General features: G+C 36.9%; 1 long non-coding RNA gene across 1 annotated transcript in view; it reads right to left on the bottom strand.

Annotated features, from left to right (window-relative positions):
- The window catches only part of LOC130049995 (uncharacterized), a 30,357-nt gene extending 25,726 nt beyond the window's left edge, over positions 1-4,631 (bottom strand). The window contains exon 1 of the long non-coding RNA XR_008798340.1: positions 4,160-4,631. This is a non-coding gene — a long non-coding RNA (uncharacterized LOC130049995). The remainder of the gene's footprint in view (positions 1-4,159) is intronic.
- Between the last annotated feature and the right edge of the window lie 15,811 nt (positions 4,632-20,442).

The following is a 20,442-nucleotide window of genomic DNA, read 5'->3' on the forward strand; positions in this document are numbered from 1 at the left end:
ATATGAGAAATTTAGCTCTTTTTATATCTCTTTTGTCTTTCAACATATACTACATATCATTGCATCTTTAGTATGTCCTTTTAAATCTATTTTAAAGATTTAATTCCTGTACCCTAAGATTGACCCCTTTAAAAGTCATTGCCCTTTACAGTATTAACCTTGTTATCGCTACTCCTCTGAAACCATACACCGTAGACACAACAAACCTTCACCAATGTCTTCAACTATTCAAGGAAACTCTTCAATCTATTCATTGCGAAAATATTCTTCGACCCCTTTTATGAGTTATTGCCCCTGAAAGTTTTTGATTTTTACAAATAATTAAAAAAAAATAAAACAATTTATCCTAGAAACATGGGACCAACTGCATTATACTCTCCATTCTTTGACCTTTTAATTTATGTCAAGGTCAAAGGTCAAGGTCATTCAAAATATGAGAAATTTAGCTCTTTTTAGATCTCTTTTGTCTTTCAACATATACTACATATAATTGAATCTTTAGTATGTCCTTTTAAATCCATTTTAAAGATTTGATACCTGTACCCTAAGACTGACCCCTTTAAAAGTTATTGCCCCTTACATTATTAACCTTGTTATCGCTACCCCTTTGAAACCATAGACCATAGAGACACCAAACCTTCACCAATGTCTCCGGTTTCTCAAAGCACAACTTCAACATATTCAGTGTGAAATGATCCGCTGACCCCTTATATGAGTTATTGCCCTTTTATGTGTTTGTGCTAATCGTTAACCTTTAAACGGATAATCATAGAAACATGGGACCAACTGCAATATGATCATTGACCTTTCACCCTGAATATTAGGTAAAGGTCAAAGGTCAAAGTTACTTCAAATATTGAGAATTTAGCTCTTTTTATATCTCTTTTGTCTTTCGACATACATCATTTTTCATTGCATCATTAGTATGTTCTTTTAAAACCAATTAAAACATCTTTCTTGGCCCTTAAGCCGGGCTCCTTTAAAAATTATTGCCCATCTTACAAATAAAGCTTGTTGTCACTAGTCCTTCGAAACCGTTAACCCTGGAGATACCAAACCTTAATCATTAATGTTTTGTACTGATTTAGTAGACTCTTCAATCTATCCAGTGCGAAAAGATTCACCAACCCCTTTAAATAGTTATGGCCCCTGAAAGTTTTCCAAGTTTACATTGACTTGAAAGATTTTTGGCCTCATTTGACCTACTGAAGAATGGATCAAGATTGAAGGTCAAGAAACAAATCCAGAAAAGGTGGAAAGACCTCTAATTGTTCACGAACAATTAGGATTACTAGTTATTATTATTAGGTCGTTCCACCTTTCTGTGGAAAGACCTTTTGATATTGTTCTGTTTTTTATTATTATTAGGGCTTTCCACCTTTCTGTGGAAAGACCTTTTGTTATTGTTCTGTTTATTATTATTATTATTATTATTATTATTATTTGTCTTCTTTTCTTTCCGCCGCGAGAAGCTCTTGACGTTTTAAGACTTATCGAAAAACAATTTAGACCATCATATTTGACATCTCGAAACATGCTCAGATCTCACCCTGCGTATTTGATCTTTGACCCCTAACGAACTTATGGGACTTTACGCAAAAAACCCTTGTTATCGGTTCACCTCGAAAACCGTAAATGATAAGAGCATGAAACTTTCACTAAATTGTTTAGTCGATCAAGCTGAAACGTGGTAGTGTTTACTTTTAAGTTTTCGGTGATCCCTAAAGGGAGTTAATGGTCCTGAAAGTTTACGATTTTTACGGAAAAATTCAAAATTCCTAAAATATAAGTCGTAGAAAGACGAAACCAACTGGAATGGAATACTTGACCTTTGACCTTGAAAATCAGGTCAAGGTCAAAGGTCAAGGTCATCCCAAAAGACCAGAAAATGGCACTTTTTATACCCTCTTTCCCGCTTCAGATAGCAGTGAAATACCATAGGGGTCAGCATGGAATTCTGGATGGGTCTCCGTATCATGAATGACAACTCTCAATTTGGACCCCTCTGCGAACCGTGGCGACGCGCGTTGAAAACCTTGTTATCGCTACTCCTCCAGAACCGAAAGTCGTAGAGACACGAAACTTTCGCTGAGGAGTTCCCAGTGAAACTCCCTTGCAGTGAGAAGTCAACCGAAGGGAACCGGAACCCCTTGAGCAGAGTTATTGTCCCTGCAAATCTCCGATATCGTTATTTCAGCTTCTAACTTGGACAGGAATAGACCTAGAGACACGGGAGCACTTGCCAGAAGACCGATGACCTTGACCTTCAAAATGAGGTCAAGGTCAAAGGTCAAGGTCACACACCTCCCGGTGCGCGTCCGTGGTGGTCCACAATACAACACAACAGGACTTGCGGTCTCTCGGCACGTCCTCCTAAAAGCACACTATATCCATGCACATTGACGCCTGTCCTACGTTCAAACACACATCAAAACAACAAGAAAACCCTTAAAATTCCTTTATTTATGGTCTTTGGATGTTACGGCCTTTAAACAATGGCTTTCGTGGCCCTAAACAGTTTATAATTCACTTGGACTTCTTTGTCATTAAGCAAGTCAGTCTGGTGTAGTGGTAGAGAGTCTGTCGCCATGATGGAAGTTAAGCAACATTCATCGCGACGAGTAGTTGGATGGGTGACCGTCGGAAGTGGTTTGTTTTTTGTTTTTTTTTAATATAGGATTTAGGCGTTGTCCGGTTAGGCGATAAAAGTGAAGAAGTATTGAAGTTGAAAATGATTTGAAGATTAATTTTCAAGAAAAAGCACTGAAAAGGTGGAAAGTCCTCTAATTGTTCGCGAACAATTAGGATTACTAGTTATTATTATTATTTGTCTTCTTTTCTTTCCGCCGCGAGAAGCTTTTGACGTCTTAAGACTTATCGAAAATCAATGTAGACCATCCTTTTCGACATCTCAAAACATGCTCAGATTTGACCCTGCGTAACTGAACTTTGACCTTTAACGAACTTGGAGGACTTTACGCGAAAAACCCTTGTTATCGGTTCTTCTCGAAAACCGTGAATGATAGGAGCATCCGACCTTTTCCAGAACATAGAGGTGACTTGGTCCAATTGACATGGGAATTCAACCAAAGGATTCGAGGACCCTTTCAGGAAGTTAGTACCCCTCGTGTTTTACGGTTTCTGCGTAAGAAATTGTCGACTCCTAAAGTATTCGTCGTAGAGACACCGAACCCACTGGAACGGGTTGGGTGACCTAGACCTTGAAAAATAGGTCAAGGTCAAAGGTCAAGGTCATCCAGAAAGGCCAGAAAATGGCACTTTTTATACGCTCTTTCACGCTTCAGATAGCATCGAAATATCACATGGGTCAGCATGGAATTCTAGACTGGTCTCGGTATCATGAATGTCAACTCTGAACTTTGACCACTCTGCGAATGGCGGCAACTTAAGGTCGAAAACCCCGTTATCGCTACTCCTGCTAGACCGCAAGTCGTGGAGACCCGAGACCTTGACCGACGAATTCAAGATAAAACACTCTCGCACAGAGAAGTTGACCGAGGGAAACCGAGAACCCTGAAGCACGGTTCTCGCCCCCGAAAGTCACCGACGTCGTCGTTCGAGCCCACAACTTCTTCACGGATGTAGATAGAGACGCAAGACCACTTAAACGAAGCCCCGTGACCTCTCTGACCTTCAAAATGGGGTCAAGGTCAAAGGTAAAGGTCACACTTTCTCTCCCATAGTTTTTTTAAGTTTGACCTTGAAAGTGGGTCAAGGTCAAAGGTCAAGGTCACGCATCCAGGGGCCAGTCTCCATGAGTAAGGCCAACTCACCCATCACGCCTGTCGTCCCCAAGGAAGAAATCCCCCACCCTTCAAGTGATCTGTCTGTGATCAGCTGTTTAAATACACTATTTTGACCGGTCTCATGCCATGCAACAATTACAGGATTCTAGCTTATATCTGACCTACACCTACACATCTGACCTACACCAATTTCTTCCATTTCTTGACTGTCTTGTCAATCAAACATGAATTCCATTTACATTCATGAAAAGACATAGGCCAGATTCAATTGTCTGCCTGCATTAACATAAAGACTAAGGTTTTTTTTTTGATAATGATGATGCAACTTTACTTGACAGTTGAACTCATTGACATTCCATCCCGACTGTCATTGTAAACAAATAAACACTTACCTGCAGGATCAGATGGGATGCAGTACTCCTATTCTCCGTTCAGATATCCTACATGCACTCAGACACTTTCTAATTCAGTCCGGCCGCCATTTTGGTTGTTTGTTATCAAAGCCTATAAATCCGTATATGCATGCCTCCTTGGGTGAAATGACTGAAAGACATTGTCTCCGTAATTAGAACACATAGGATGAGCAATTACAAACTGTATATTCAATTCCACAATCCACAACACACACGGTCAAATCCAGTGCATCTTCACAACATCAACATGAGGCTTGTAGACTCCCAGCATGCACGAGCAGTTACAATCTAGGAAAATGTTACATCCGGTTTCTTTGCACCTCCAAATATCATATCTAACAGGCCCAAAGTCACCCCAAACACCTGCACAAGTCCCATTACACTTTTACCTGATATGTGCCGGTTATGAAACACTCGCACCCCTTTTTTTCAAATATTTGACCGGTACTATCGTGCGAAACCAAGGCCTTAATCTCCAACACTACAACACTCAAGGCGGCAAATTTGAATTTCTTTTCTAGCCATATCAATTATTTTTTTTGGGGGGGGGGTGGTCATTTGACCTTATCGAAGAATGGATCAAGATCAAAGGTCAAGAAACAAATCCAGAAAAGGTGGAAAGACCTCTAATTGTTCGCGAACAATTAGGATTACTAGTTATTATTATTATTAGGTCTTTCCACCTTTCTGTGGAAAGACCTTTTGTTATTGTTCTGTTTTTTATTATTATTAGGTCTTTCCACCTTTCTGTGGAAAGACCTTTTGTTATTGTTCTGTTTTTTATTATTATTATTATTATTATTATTATTATTATTATTTGTCTTCTTTTCTTTCCGCCGCGAGAAGCTCTTGACGTTTTAAGACTTATCGAAAAACAATTTAGACCATCATATTTGACATCTCGAAACATGCTCAGATCTCACCCTGCGTATTTGATCTTTGACCCCTAACGAACTTATGGGACTTTACGCAAAAAACCCTTGTTATCGGATCACCTCGAAAACCGTAAATGATAAGAGCATGAAACTTTCACTAAATTCTTTAGTCCATCAAGCTGAAGTGTCGTAATGTTTACTTTTAAGTTTTCGGTGATCCCTAAAGGGAGTTAATGCCCTTGAAAGTTTTCGCTTTCGCGTAGAAATTTACAACTCCTAAAGTATTTGTCGTAGGAAGACAGGACCAACTGAAGTGACATCCCTGACTTTTGACCTTGAAAATTAGGTCAAGGTCAAAGGTCAAGGTCATCTAGAAACTTTAAAAATAAGCACTTTTCATACAGTTAAAAGCATAGAAAGTACAGAAAAAGTGTTGTGTGCACAAGTAGTCACAAACCAACTTATTCCAACGCATTGCATTACGACTCTGAACTTTGACCTTTCTTCAATTTACAGCGACTTGCGTAAAAACCATTGTTATCACTACAGTATGGAAACCGTAAATGGTACGAACACGAAATGTTCACTAAACTTTTTGCCTGACCAATTGTAAAAGATGACTTCCGTTTTTGATGGTTTCTCGATCCGTAACGGGAATTAATGCCCTTGAAAGTTTTCGCTTTCGCGTAGAAATTTACAACTCCTACAGTATTTGTCGTAGGAAGACAGGACCAACTGAAGTGACATCCCTGACTTTTGACCTTGAAAATTAGGTCAAGGTCAAAGGTCAAGGTCATCTAGAAACTTTGAAAATAAGCAATTTTCATACCATCTAAAGCATATAAAGTACAGATTAGGTATAATATGCACAATAAGCCAAGAACCAACTTAAGTCAATGCATTGCATTACCATTCTGAACTTTGACCTTTCTTCGATTTATAGCGACTTGCGTAAAAACCATTGTTATCACTACAGTATGGAAACCGTAAATGGTACGAACACGAAATGTTCACTAAACTTATTGCCTGACCAATTGTAAAAGATGACTTCCGTTTTTGATGGTTTCTCGATCCGTAACAGGAATTAATGCCCTTGAAAGTTTTCGTTTTCGCGTAGAAATATACAACTCCTAAAGTATATGTCGTAGGAAGACAGGACCAACTGAAGTGACATCCCTGACCTTTGACCTTGAAAATCAGGTCAAGGTCAAAGGTCAAGGTCATCTAGAAACTTTGAAAATTAGCAATTTTCATACCGTCTAAAGCATATAAAGTACAGATAAGGTATACTATGCACAAGTAGTCAAGAACCAACTTAAGTCAACGCATATCATTACCATTCTGATCTTTGACCTTTGTTCGATTTACAGTGACTTGCGTAAAAACCATTGTTATCACTACAGTATGGAAACCGTAAATGGGACGAACATGAAATGTTCACTAAACTTATTGCCTGACCAATTGTAAAAGATGACTTCCGTTTTTGATGGTTTCTCGATCCGTAACGGGAATTAATGCCCTTGAAAGTTTTCGATTTCACGTAGAAATTTACAACTCCTAAAGTATTTGTCGTAGGAAGATAGGACCAACTGAAGTGACATCCCTGACCTTTGACCTTGAAAATTAGGTCAAGGTCAAAGGTCAAGGTCATTTAGAAACTTTGAAAATAAGCAATTTTCACACCGTTTAAAGCATATAAAGTACAGATAAGGTATATTATACAGAAGTAGTCAAGAACTAACTTAAGTCAACGCATATCATTACCATTCTGAACTTTGACCTTTGTTCGATTTACAGCGACTTGCGTAAAAACCATTGTTATCACTACAGTATGGAAACCGTAAATGGGATGAACACGAAATGTTCACTAAACTCATTGCCTGATCAATTGTAAAAGATGACTTCCTGTTTTTGATGATTCGTTGATCCCTAACGGGAATTAATGCCCTTAAAAATTTTAAATTTAGCGTAGAAATTTACAACTCCTAAAGTATTTGTTGTAGGAAGACAGGACCAACTGAAGTGACATTCCTGACCTTTGACCTTGAAAATTAGGTCAAGGTCAAAGGTCAAGGTCATCTAGAAACTTTGAAAATAAGCAATTTTTATACCGTCTAAAGCATATAAAGTACACATTTTTTTGTATTCAGAGACATTGTTTGAATGTCTGAAAAGGTGGAAAGACCTCTAATTGTTCGCGAACAATTAGGATTACTAGTTATTATTATTGTTATTATTATTATTTGTCTTCTTTTCTTTCCGCCGCGAGAAGCTTTTGACGTTTTAAGACTTATCGAAAAACAATGTAGACCATCATATTTGACATCTCAAAACATGCTCAGATCTCACCCTGCGTATTTGATCTTTGACCCCTAACGAACTTATGGGACTTTACGCAAAAAACCCTTGTTATCGGATCACCTCGAAAACCGTAAATGATAAAAGCATGAAACTTTCACTAAATTCTTTAGTCCATCAAGCTGAAGCGTTGTAGTGTTTACTTTTAAGTTTTCGGTGATCCCTAAAGGGAGTTAATGGCCCCGAAAGTTTACGATTTTTACGGAAAAATTCAAAACTCCTAAAATATAAGTCGTAGAAAGACGGAACCAACTGGAATGGAATACTTGACCTTTGACCTTGAAAATCAGGTCAAGGTCAAAGGTCAAGGTCATCTGGAAACTTTAAAAATAAGCACTTTTCATACAGTTAAAAGCATTGAAAGTACAGAAAAAGTGTTGTATGCACAAGTAGTCACAAACCAACTTATTCCAACGCATTGCATTACGACTCTGAACTTTGACCTTTCTTCAATTTACAGCGACTTGCGTAAAAACCATTGTTATCACTACAGTATGGAAACCGTAAATTGTACAAACACGAAATGTTCACTAAACTTATTGCCTGATCAATTGTAAAAGATGACTTCCGGTTTTTGATGGTTTCTCGATCCGTAACGGGAATTAATGCCCTTGAAAGTTTTCGCTTTCGCGTAGAAATTTACAACTCCTAAAGTATTTGTCGTAGGAAGACAGGACCAACTGAAGTGACATCCCTGACTTTTGACCTTGAAAATTAGGTCAAGGTCAAAGGTCAAGGTCATCTAGAAACTTTAAAAATAAGCACTTTTCATACAGTTAAAAGCATAGAAAGTACAGAAAAAGTGTTGTGTGCACAAGTAGTCACAAACCAACTTATTCCAACGCATTGCATTACGACTCTGAACTTTGACCTTTCTTCAATTTACAGCGACTTGCGTAAAAACCATTGTTATCACTACAGTATGGAAACCGTAAATGGTACGAACACGAAATGTTCACTAAACTTTTTGCCTGACCAATTGTAAAAGATGACTTCCGTTTTTGATGGTTTCTCGATCCGTAACGGGAATTAATGCCCTTGAAAGTTTTCGCTTTCGCGTAGAAATTTACAACTCCTACAGTATTTGTCGTAGGAAGACAGGACCAACTGAAGTGACATCCCTGACTTTTGACCTTGAAAATTAGGTCAAGGTCAAAGGTCAAGGTCATCTAGAAACTTTGAAAATAAGCAATTTTCATACCATCTAAAGCATATAAAGTACAGATTAGGTATAATATGCACAATAAGCCAAGAACCAACTTAAGTCAATGCATTGCATTACCATTCTGAACTTTGACCTTTCTTCGATTTATAGCGACTTGCGTAAAAACCATTGTTATCACTACAGTATGGAAACCGTAAATGGTACGAACACGAAATGTTCACTAAACTTATTGCCTGACCAATTGTAAAAGATGACTTCCGTTTTTGATGGTTTCTCGATCCGTAACAGGAATTAATGCCCTTGAAAGTTTTCGTTTTCGCGTAGAAATATACAACTCCTAAAGTATATGTCGTAGGAAGACAGGACCAACTGAAGTGACATCCCTGACCTTTGACCTTGAAAATCAGGTCAAGGTCAAAGGTCAAGGTCATCTAGAAACTTTGAAAATTAGCAATTTTCATACCGTCTAAAGCATATAAAGTACAGATAAGGTATACTATGCACAAGTAGTCAAGAACCAACTTAAGTCAACGCATATCATTACCATTCTGATCTTTGACCTTTGTTCGATTTACAGTGACTTGCGTAAAAACCATTGTTATCACTACAGTATGGAAACCGTAAATGGGACGAACATGAAATGTTCACTAAACTTATTGCCTGACCAATTGTAAAAGATGACTTCCGTTTTTGATGGTTTCTCGATCCGTAACGGGAATTAATGCCCTTGAAAGTTTTCGATTTCACGTAGAAATTTACAACTCCTAAAGTATTTGTCGTAGGAAGATAGGACCAACTGAAGTGACATCCCTGACCTTTGACCTTGAAAATTAGGTCAAGGTCAAAGGTCAAGGTCATTTAGAAACTTTGAAAATAAGCAATTTTCACACCGTTTAAAGCATATAAAGTACAGATAAGGTATATTATACAGAAGTAGTCAAGAACTAACTTAAGTCAACGCATATCATTACCATTCTGAACTTTGACCTTTGTTCGATTTACAGCGACTTGCGTAAAAACCATTGTTATCACTACAGTATGGAAACCGTAAATGGGATGAACACGAAATGTTCACTAAACTCATTGCCTGATCAATTGTAAAAGATGACTTCCTGTTTTTGATGATTCGTTGATCCCTAACGGGAATTAATGCCCTTAAAAATTTTAAATTTAGCGTAGAAATTTACAACTCCTAAAGTATTTGTTGTAGGAAGACAGGACCAACTGAAGTGACATTCCTGACCTTTGACCTTGAAAATTAGGTCAAGGTCAAAGGTCAAGGTCATCTAGAAACTTTGAAAATAAGCAATTTTTATACCGTCTAAAGCATATAAAGTACACATTTTTTTGTATTCAGAGACATTGTTTGAATGTCTGAAAAGGTGGAAAGACCTCTAATTGTTCGCGAACAATTAGGATTACTAGTTATTATTATTATTATTATTATTATTTGTCTTCTTTTCTTTCCGCCGCGAGAAGCTTTTGACGTTTTAAGACTTATCGAAAAACAATGTAGACCATCATATTTGACATCTCAAAACATGCTCAGATCTCACCCTGCGTATTTGATCTTTGACCCCTAACGAACTTATGGGACTTTACGCAAAAAACCCTTGTTATCGGATCACCTCGAAAACCGTAAATGATAAAAGCATGAAACTTTCACTAAATTCTTTAGTCCATCAAGCTGAAGCGTTGTAGTGTTTACTTTTAAGTTTTCGGTGATCCCTAAAGGGAGTTAATGGCCCCGAAAGTTTACGATTTTTACGGAAAAATTCAAAACTCCTAAAATATAAGTCGTAGAAAGACGGAACCAACTGGAATGGAATACTTGACCTTTGACCTTGAAAATCAGGTCAAGGTCAAAGGTCAAGGTCATCTGGAAACTTTAAAAATAAGCACTTTTCATACAGTTAAAAGCATTGAAAGTACAGAAAAAGTGTTGTATGCACAAGTAGTCACAAACCAACTTATTCCAACGCATTGCATTACGACTCTGAACTTTGAACTTTCTTCAATTTACAGCGACTTGCGTAAAAACCATTGTTATCACTACAGTATGGAAACCGTAAATTGTACAAACACGAAATGTTCACTAAACTTATTGCCTGATCAATTGTAAAAGATGACTTCCGGTTTTTGATGGTTTCTCGATCCGTAACGGGAATTAATGCCCTTGAAAGTTTTCGCTTTCGCGTAGAAATTTACAACTCCTAAAGTATTTGTCGTAGGAAGACAGGACCAACTGAAGTGATATCCCTGACCTTTGACCTTGAAAATTAGGTCAAGGTCAAAGGTCAAGGTCATCTAGAAACTTTGAAAATAAGCAATTTTCACACCGTCTAAAGCATATAAAGTACAGATAAGGTATACTATGCACAAGTAGTCAAGAACCAACTGAAGTCAACGCATATCATTACCATTCTGAACTTTGACCTTTGTTCGATTTACAGCGACTTGCGTAAAAACCATTGTTATCACTACAGTATGGAAACCGTAAATGGTACGAACACGAAATGTTCACTAAACTTATTGCCTGATCAATTGTAAAAGATGACTTCCGTTTTTGATGGTTTCTCGATCCGTAACGGGAATTAATGCCCTTGAAAGTTTTCGCTTTCGCGTAGAAATTTACAACTCCTAAAGTATTTGTTGTAAGAAGACAGGACCAACTGAAGTGACAGCCCTGACCTTTGACCTTGAAAATTAGGTCAAGGTCAAAGGTCAAGGTCATCTGGAAACTTTGAAAATAAGCAATTTTCACACCGTCTAAAGCATATAAAGTACAGATTAGGTATAATATGCACAATAAGTCAAGAACCAACTTAAGTCAATGCATTGCATTACGACTCTGAACTTTGACCTTTCTTCGATTTACAGCGACTTGCGTAAAAACCATTGTTATCACTACAGTATGGAAACCGTAAATGGGACAAACACGAAATGTTCACTAAACTTATTGCCTGATCAATTGTAAAAGATGACTTCCTGTTTTTGATGATTCGTTGATCGATAACGGGAATTAATACCCTTAAAAATTTTAAATTTAGCGTAGAAATTTACAACTCCTAAAGTATTTGTTGTAGGAAGACAGGACAAACTGGAGTGACATCCCTGACCTTTGACCTTGAAGATTAGGTCAAGGTCAAAGGTCAAGGTCATCTAGAAACTTTGAAAATAAGCAATTTTTATACCATCTAAAGCATATAAAGTACACATTTTTTTGTATTCAGAGCCATTGTTTGAATGTCTGAAAAGGTGGAAAGACCTCTAATTGTTCGCGAACAATTAGGATTACTAGTTATTCTTATTATTATTATTTGTCTTCTTTTCTTTCCGCCGCGAGAAGCTCTTGACGTTTTGAGACTTATCGAAAAACAATTTAGACCATCATAATTGAAATCTCGAAACATGCTCAGATCTCACCCTGCGTATTTGATCTTTGACCCCTAACGAACTTATGGGACTTTACGCAAAAAACCCTTGTTATCGGATCACCTCGAAAACCGTAAATGATAAGAGCATGAAACTTTCACTAAATTCTTTAGTCAATCAAGCTGAAGCGTTGTAGTGTTTACTTTTAAGTTTTCGGTGATCCCTAAAGGGAGTTAATGGCCCTGAAAGTTTCCGATTTTTACGGAAAAATTCAAAACTCCTAAAATATAAGTCGTAGAAAGACGGAACCAACTGGAATGGAATACTTGACCTTTGACCTTGAAAATCAGGTCAAGGTCAAAGGTCAAGGTCATCCCCAAAGACCAGAAAATGGCACTTTTTATACTCTCTTTCCCGCTTCAGATAGCAGTGAAATACCATAGGGGTCAGCATGGAATTCTGGACGGGTCTCCGTTTCATGAATGACAACTCTCAATTTGGACCCCTCTGCGAACCGTGGCGACGCGCGTTGAAAACCTTGTTATCGCTACTCCTCCAGAACCGAAAGTCGTAGAGACACGAAACTTTCGCTGAGGAGTTCCCAGTGAAACTCCCTTGCAGTGAGAAGTCAACCGAAGGGAACCGGAACCCCTTGAGCAGAGTTATTGCCCCTGCAAATCTCCGATATCGTTATTTCAGCTTCTAACTTGGACAGGAATAGACCTAGAGACACGGGAGCACTTTCCAGAAGACCGATGACCTTGACCTTCAAAAGGAGGTCAAGGTCAAAGGTCAAGGTCACACACCTCCCGGTGCGCGTCCGTGGTGGTCCACAATACAACACAACAGGACTTGCGGTCTCTCGGCACGTCCTCCTAAAAGCACACTATATCCATGCACATTGACGCCTGTCCTACGTTCAAACACACATCAAAACAACAAGAAAACCCTTAAAATTCCTTTGTTTATGGTCTTTGGATGTTACGGCCTTTAAACAATGGCTTTCGTGGCCCTAAACACTTTATAAGTCACTTGGACTTCTTTGTCATTAAGCAAGTCAGTCTGGTGTAGTGGTAGAGAGTCTGTCGCCATGATGGAAGTTAAGCAACATTCATCGCGACGAGTAGTTGGATGGGTGACCGTCGGAAGTGGTTTTTTTTTTGGTTTTTTTTTTTTAGGATTTAGGCGTTGTACGGTTAGGCGATAAAAGTGAAAAAGTATTGAAGTTGAAAATGATTTGAAAATTAATTTTCAAGAAAAAGCACTGAAAAGGTGGAAAGTCCTCTAATTGTTCGCGAACAATTAGGATTACTAGTTATTATTAGGTCTTTCCACCCTTCTGTGGAAAGACCTTTTGTTATTGTTCTGTTTATTATTATTATTATTATTATTATTATTATTATTATTTGTCTTCTTTTCTTTCCGCCGCGAGAAGCATTTGACGTTTTAAGACTTATCGAAAAACAATTTAGACCATCATATTTGAAATCTCGAAACATGCTCAGATCTCACCCTGCGTATTTGATCTTTGACCCCTAACGAAGTTATGGGACTTTACGCAAAAAACCCTTGTTATCGGATCACCTCGAAAACCGTAAATGATAAGAGCATGAAACTTTCACTAAATTCTTTAGTCCATCAAGCTGAAGTGTCGTAATGTTTACTTTTAAGTTTTCGGTGATCCCTAAAGGGAGTTAATGGCCCTGAAAGTTTACGATTTTTACGGAAAAATTCAAAACTCCTAAAATATTAGTCGTAGAAAGACGGAACCAACTGGAATGGAATACTTGACCTTTGACCTTGAAAATCAGGTCAAGGTCAAAGGTCAAGGTCATCTGGAAACTTTAAAAATAAGCACTTTTCATACAGTTAAAAGCATAGAAAGTACAGAAAAAGTGTTGCGTGCACAAGTAGTCACAAACCAACTTATTCCAACGCATTGCATTACGACTCTGAACTTTGACCTTTCTTCAATTTACAGCGACTTGCGTAAAAACCATTGTTATCACTACAGTATGGAAACCGTAAATGGTACGAACACGAAATGTTCACTAAACTTTTTGCCTGACCAATTGTAAAAGATGACTTCCGTTTTTGATGGTTTCTCGATCCGTAACGGGAATTAATGCCCTTGAAAGTTTTCGCTTTCGCGTAGAAATTTACAACTCCTACAGTATTTGTCGTAGGAAGACAGGACCAACTGAAGTGACATCCCTGACTTTTGACCTTGAAAATTAGGTCAAGGTCAAAGGTCAAGGTCATCTAGAAACTTTGAAAATAAGCAATTTTCATACCGTCTAAAGCATATAAAGTACAGATAAGGTATACTATGCACAAGTAGTCAAGAACCAACTTAAGTCAACGCATATCATTACCATTCTGAACTTTGACCTTTGTTCGATTTACAGTGACTTGCGTAAAAACCATTGTTATCACTACAGTATGGAAACCGTAAATGGGACGAACACGAAATGTTCACTAAACTCATTGCCTGACCAATTGTAAAAGATGACTTCCGTTTTTGATGGTTTCTCGATCCGTAACTGGAATTAATGCCCTTGAAAGTTTTCTATTTCACGTAGAAATTTACAACTCCTAAAGTATTTGTCGTAGGAAGACAGGACCAACTGAAGTGACATCCCTGACCTTTGACCTTGAAAATTAGGTCAAGGTCAAAGGTCAAGGTCATCTAGAAATTTTGAAAATAAGCAATTTCTATACCGTCTAAAGCATATAAAGTACACATTTTTTTGTATTCAGAGACATTGTTTGAATGTCTGAAAAGGTGGAAAGACCTCTAATTGTTCGCGAACAATTAGGATTACTAGTTATTATTATTATTTGTCTTCTTTTCTTTCCGCCGCGAGAAGCTCTTGACGTTTTAAGACTTATCGAAAAACAATGTAGACCATCATATTTGACATCTCGAAACATGCTCAGATCTCACCCTGCGTATTTGATCTTTGACACCTAACGAACTTATGGGACTTTACACAAAAAAACCCTTGTTATCGGATCACCTCGATAACCGCAAATGATAAGAGCATGAAACTTTCACTAAATTCTTTAGTCCATCAAGTTGAAGCGTTGTAGTGTTTACTTTTAAGTTTTCGGTGATCCCTAAAGGGAGTTAATGGCCCCGAAAGTTTACGATTTTTACGAAAAATTCAAAACTCCTAAAATATAAGTCGTATAATGACGGAACCAACTGGAATGGAATACTTGACCTTTGACCTTGAAAATCAGGTCAAGGTCAAAGGTCAAGGTCATCTGGAAACTTTAAAAATAAGCACTTTTCATACAGTCTAAAGCATAGATAGTACAGATAAAGTGTTGTATGCACAAGTAGTCACAAACCAACTTATTCCAACGCATTGCATTACGACTCTGAACTTTGACCTTTCTTCAATTTACAGCGACTTGCGTAAACACCATTGTTATCACTACAGTATGGAAACCGTAAATTGTACGAACACGAAATGTTCACTAAACTTATTGCCTGATCAATTGTAAAAGATGACTTCCTGTTTTTGATGGTTTCTCAATCCGTAACGGGAATTAATGCCCTTGAAAGTTTTCGATTTCGCGTAGAAATTTACAACTCCTAAAGTATTTGTCGTAGGAAGACAGGACCAACTGAAGTGACATCCCTGACCTTTGACCTTGAAAATTAGGTCAAGGTCAAAGGTCAAGGTCATCTAGAAACTTTGAAAATAAGCAATTTTCACACCGTCTAAAGCATATAAAGTACAGATTAGGTATAATATGCACAATAAGTCAAGAACCAACTTAAGTCAATCCATTGCATTACGACTCTGAACTTTGACCATTCTTCGATTTACAGCGACTTGCGTAAACACCATTGTTATCACTACAGTATTGAAACCGTAAATGGGACGAACACGAAATTTTCACTACACTTATTGCCTGACCAATTGTAAAAGATGACTTCCTGTTTTTGATGATTGGTTGATCCCTAACGGGAATTAATGCCCTTAAAAATTTTAAATTTAGCGTAGAAATTTACAACTCCTAAAGTATTTGTCGTAGGAAGACAGGACCAACTGAAGTGACATCCCTGACCTTTGACCTTGAAAATTAGGTCAAGGTCAAAGGTCAAGGTCATCTAGAAACTTTGAAAATAAGCAATTTTCACACCGTCTAAAGCATATAAAGTACAGATTAGGTAAAATATGCACAATAAGTCAAGAACCAACTTAAGTCAATGCATTGCATTACGACTCTGAACTTTGACCTTTCTTCGATTTACAGCGACTTGCGTAAAAACCATTGTTATCACTACAGTATTGAAACCGTAAATGGGACGAACACGAAATGTTCACTACACTTATTGCCTGATCAATTGTAAAAGATGACTTCCTGTTTTTGATGATTGGTTGATCCCTAACGGGAATTAATGCCCTTAAAAATTTTAAATTTAGCGTAGAAATTTACAACTAAAGTATTTGTTGTAGGAAGACAGGACCAACTGAAGTGACATCCCTGACCTTTGACCTTGAAAATTAGGTCAAGGTCAAAGGTCAAGGTCATCTAGAAAATTTGAAAATAAGCAATTTTTATACCGTCTAAAGCATATAAAGTACACATTTTTTTGTATTCAAAGACATTGTTTGAATGTCTGAAAAGGTGGAAAGACCTCTAATTGTTCGCGAACAATTAGGATTACTAGTTATTATTATTATTTGTCTTCTTTTCTTTCCGCCGCGAGAAGCTCTTGACGTTTTAAGACTTATCGAAAAACAATGTAGACCATCATATTTGACATCTCGAAACATGCTCAGATCTCACCCTGCGTATTTGATCTTTGACCCCTAACGAACTTATGGGACTTTACGCAAAAAACCCTTGTTATCGGATCACCTCGATAACCGCAAATGATAAGAGCATGAAACTTTCACTAAATTCTTTAGTCCATCAAGCTGAAGCGTTGCAGTGTTTACTTTTAAGTTTTCGGTGATCCCTAAAGGGAGTTAATGGCCCCGAAAGTTTACGATTTTTACGGAAAAATTCAAAACTCCTAAAATAGAAGTCGTAGAAAGACGGAACCAACTGGAATGGAATACTTGACCTTTGACCTTGAAAATCAGGTCAAGGTCAAAGGTCAAGGTCATCCCAAAAGACCAGAAAATGGCACTTTTTATACTCTCTTTCGTTGAACCGGCACTATCTCCTCAAATACTTTGAGTATTTTCATTCGGTAATGTTTCTGCACATCTCTCAAACCAGGGCTATTAGAATATTTAAAGAGATTGGAAATAAATTAATGAGGTATATTGATAAACCTGGCCGAAATGGACCGATCTCGACAAAAATACTACTCTAAAACTGATGGAATAGACTCATTGAACTGGCATTATATCCTAAAATACTTTGAGTATTTTCATTCGGTAAAGTTTACACACATCTGTAAAACCAGGGGTATTAAAATGCATAAAAATATTTGTAATAAATTAATGAGATAATTTGAAAAACTTGGCCGAAATGGACCGATCTCGACAAAAATACTACTCTAAAACTGATGGAATAGACTCGTTGAACTGGCACTGTCTCCTAAAATTCTATGAGTATTACCATTCGGTAAAGTTTACGCACATCTGTAAAACCAGGGCTATTAAAATGCATAAAAATATTTGTAATAAATTAATGAGGTAATTTGAAAAACTTGGCCGAAATGGACCGATCTCGACAAAAATACTACTCTAAAACTGATGGAATAGACTCGTTGAACTGGCACTGTCTCCTAAAATTCTTTGAGTATTACCATTCGGTAAAGTTTATGCACATCTGTAAAACCAGGGCTATTAGAATGCATACAAATATTTGTAATATATTAATAAGGTACATTGAAAAACCTGGCCGAAATGGACCGATCTCGACAAAAATACTACTCTAAAACTGATGGAATAGACACGTTGAACTGGCACTATCTCCTCAAATACTTTGAGTATTTTCATTCGGTAATGTGTCCGCACATCTGTGAAACCAAGGCTATTAGAATATTTAAAGAGATTAGAAATAAATTAATGAGGTATATTGAAAAACCTGGCCGAAATGGACCGATCTCGACAAAAATACTACTCTAAAACTGATGGAATAGACTCGTTGAACTGGCATTATATCCTAAAATACTTTGAGTATTTTCATTCGGTAAAGTTTATGCACATCTGTAAAACCAGGGCTATTAAAATGCATAAAAATATTTGTAATAAATTAATGAGGTAATTTGAAAAACTTGGCCGAAATGGACCGATTTCGACAAAAATACTACTCTAAAACTGATGGAATAGACTCGTTGAACTGGCATTATATCCTAAAATACTTTGAGTATTTTCATTCGGTAAAGTTTACGCACATCTGTAAAACCAGGGCTATTAAAATGCATAAAAATATTTGTAATAAATTAATGAGGTAATTTGAAAAACTTGGCCGAAATGGACCGATCTCGACAAAAATACTACTCTAAAACTGATGGAATAGACTCGTTGAACTGGCACTGTCTCCTAAAATTCTTTGAGTATTACCATTCGGTAAAGTTTACGCACATCTGTAAAACCAGGGCTATTAAAATGCATAAAAATATTTGTAATAAATTAATAAGGTACATTGAAAAACCTGGCCGAAATGGACCGATCTCGACAAAAATACTACGCTAAAACTGATGGAATAGATTCGTTGAACTGGCACTATCTCCTCAAATACTTTGAGTATTTTCATTCGGTAATGTTTCCGCACATCTGTGAAACAAAGGCTATTAGAATATTTAAACAGATTAGAAATAAATTAATGAGGTATATTGAAAAACCTGGCCGAAATGGACCGATCTCGACAAAAATACTACTCTAAAACTGATGGAATAGACTCGTTGAACTGGCATTATATCCTAAAATACTTTGAGTATTTTCATTCGGTAAAGTTTACGCACATCTGTAAAACCAGGGCTATTAGAATGCATAAAAATATTTGTAATAAATTAATGAGGTCCATTGAAAAACTTGGCCGAAATGGACCGATCTCAACAAAAATACTACTCTAAAAGTGATGGAATAGACCAGTTGAACTGGCAGTATCTCCTCAAATACTTTGAGTATTTTCATTCGGTAATGTTTCCACACATCTGTGAAACCAGGGCTATTAGAATATTTAAAGAGATTGGAAATAAATTAATGAGGTATATTGAAAAACCTGGCCGAAATGGACCGATCTCGACAAAAATACTACTCTAAAACTGATGGAATAGACTCGTTGAACTGGCATTATATCCTAAAATACTTTGAATATTTTCATTCGGTAAAGTTTACGCACATCTGTAAAACCAGGGCTATTAAAATGCATAAAAATATTTGTAATAAATTAATGAGGTAATTTGAAAAACCTGGCCGAAATGGACCGATCTCGACAAAAATACTACTCTAAAACTGATGGAATAGACTCGTTGAACTGGCACTGTCTCCTAAAATTCTTTGAGTATTACCATTCGGTAAAGTTTATGCACATCTGTAAAACCAGGGCTATTAGAATGCATAAAAATTATTGTAATAAATTAATGAGGTCCATTGAAAAACTTGGCTGAAATGGACCGATCTCAACAAAAATACTACTCTAAAAGTGATGGAATAGACCAGTTGAACTGGCACTATCTCCTCAAATACTTTGAGTATTTTCATTCGGTAATGTTTCCACACATCTGTGAAACCAGGGCTATTAGAATATTTAAAGAGATTGGAAATAAATTAATGAGGTATATTGAAAAACCTGGCCGAAATGGACCGATCTCGACAAAAATACTACTCTAAAACTGATGGAATAGACTCGTTGAACTGGCATTATATCCTAAAATACTTTGAATATTTTCATTCGGTAAAGTTTACGCACATCTGTAAAACCAGGGCTATTAAAATGCATAAAAATATTTGTAATAAATTAATGAGGTAATTTGAAAAACTTGGCCGAAATGGACCGATTTCGACAAAAATACTACTCTAAAACTTATGGAATAGACTCGTTGAACTGGCAGTATATCCTAAAATACTTTGAGTATTTTCATTCGGTAAAGTTTAAGCACATCTGTAAAACCAGGGCTATTAAAATGCATAAAAATATTTGTAATAAATTAATGAGGTAATTTGAAAAACCTGGCCGAAATGGACCGATCTCGACAAAAATACTACTCTAAAACTGATGGAATAGACTCGTTGAACTGGCACTGTCTCCTAAAATTCTTTGAGTATTACCATTCGGTAAAGTTTATGCACATCTGTAAAACCAGGGCTATTAGAATGCATAAAATAGACTCGTTGAACTGGCACTATCTCCTCAAATACTTTGAGTATTTTCATTCGGTAATGTTTCCGCACATCTGTGAAACCAAGGCTGTTAGAATATTTAAACAGATTAGAAATAAATTAATGAAGTATATTGAAAAACCAGGCCGAAATGGACCGATCTCGACAAAAATACTACTCTAAAAC

Source organism: Ostrea edulis, chromosome 9, assembly GCF_947568905.1.
Source record: "Ostrea edulis chromosome 9, xbOstEdul1.1, whole genome shotgun sequence".
Taxonomy (NCBI): domain Eukaryota; kingdom Metazoa; phylum Mollusca; class Bivalvia; order Ostreida; family Ostreidae; genus Ostrea; species Ostrea edulis.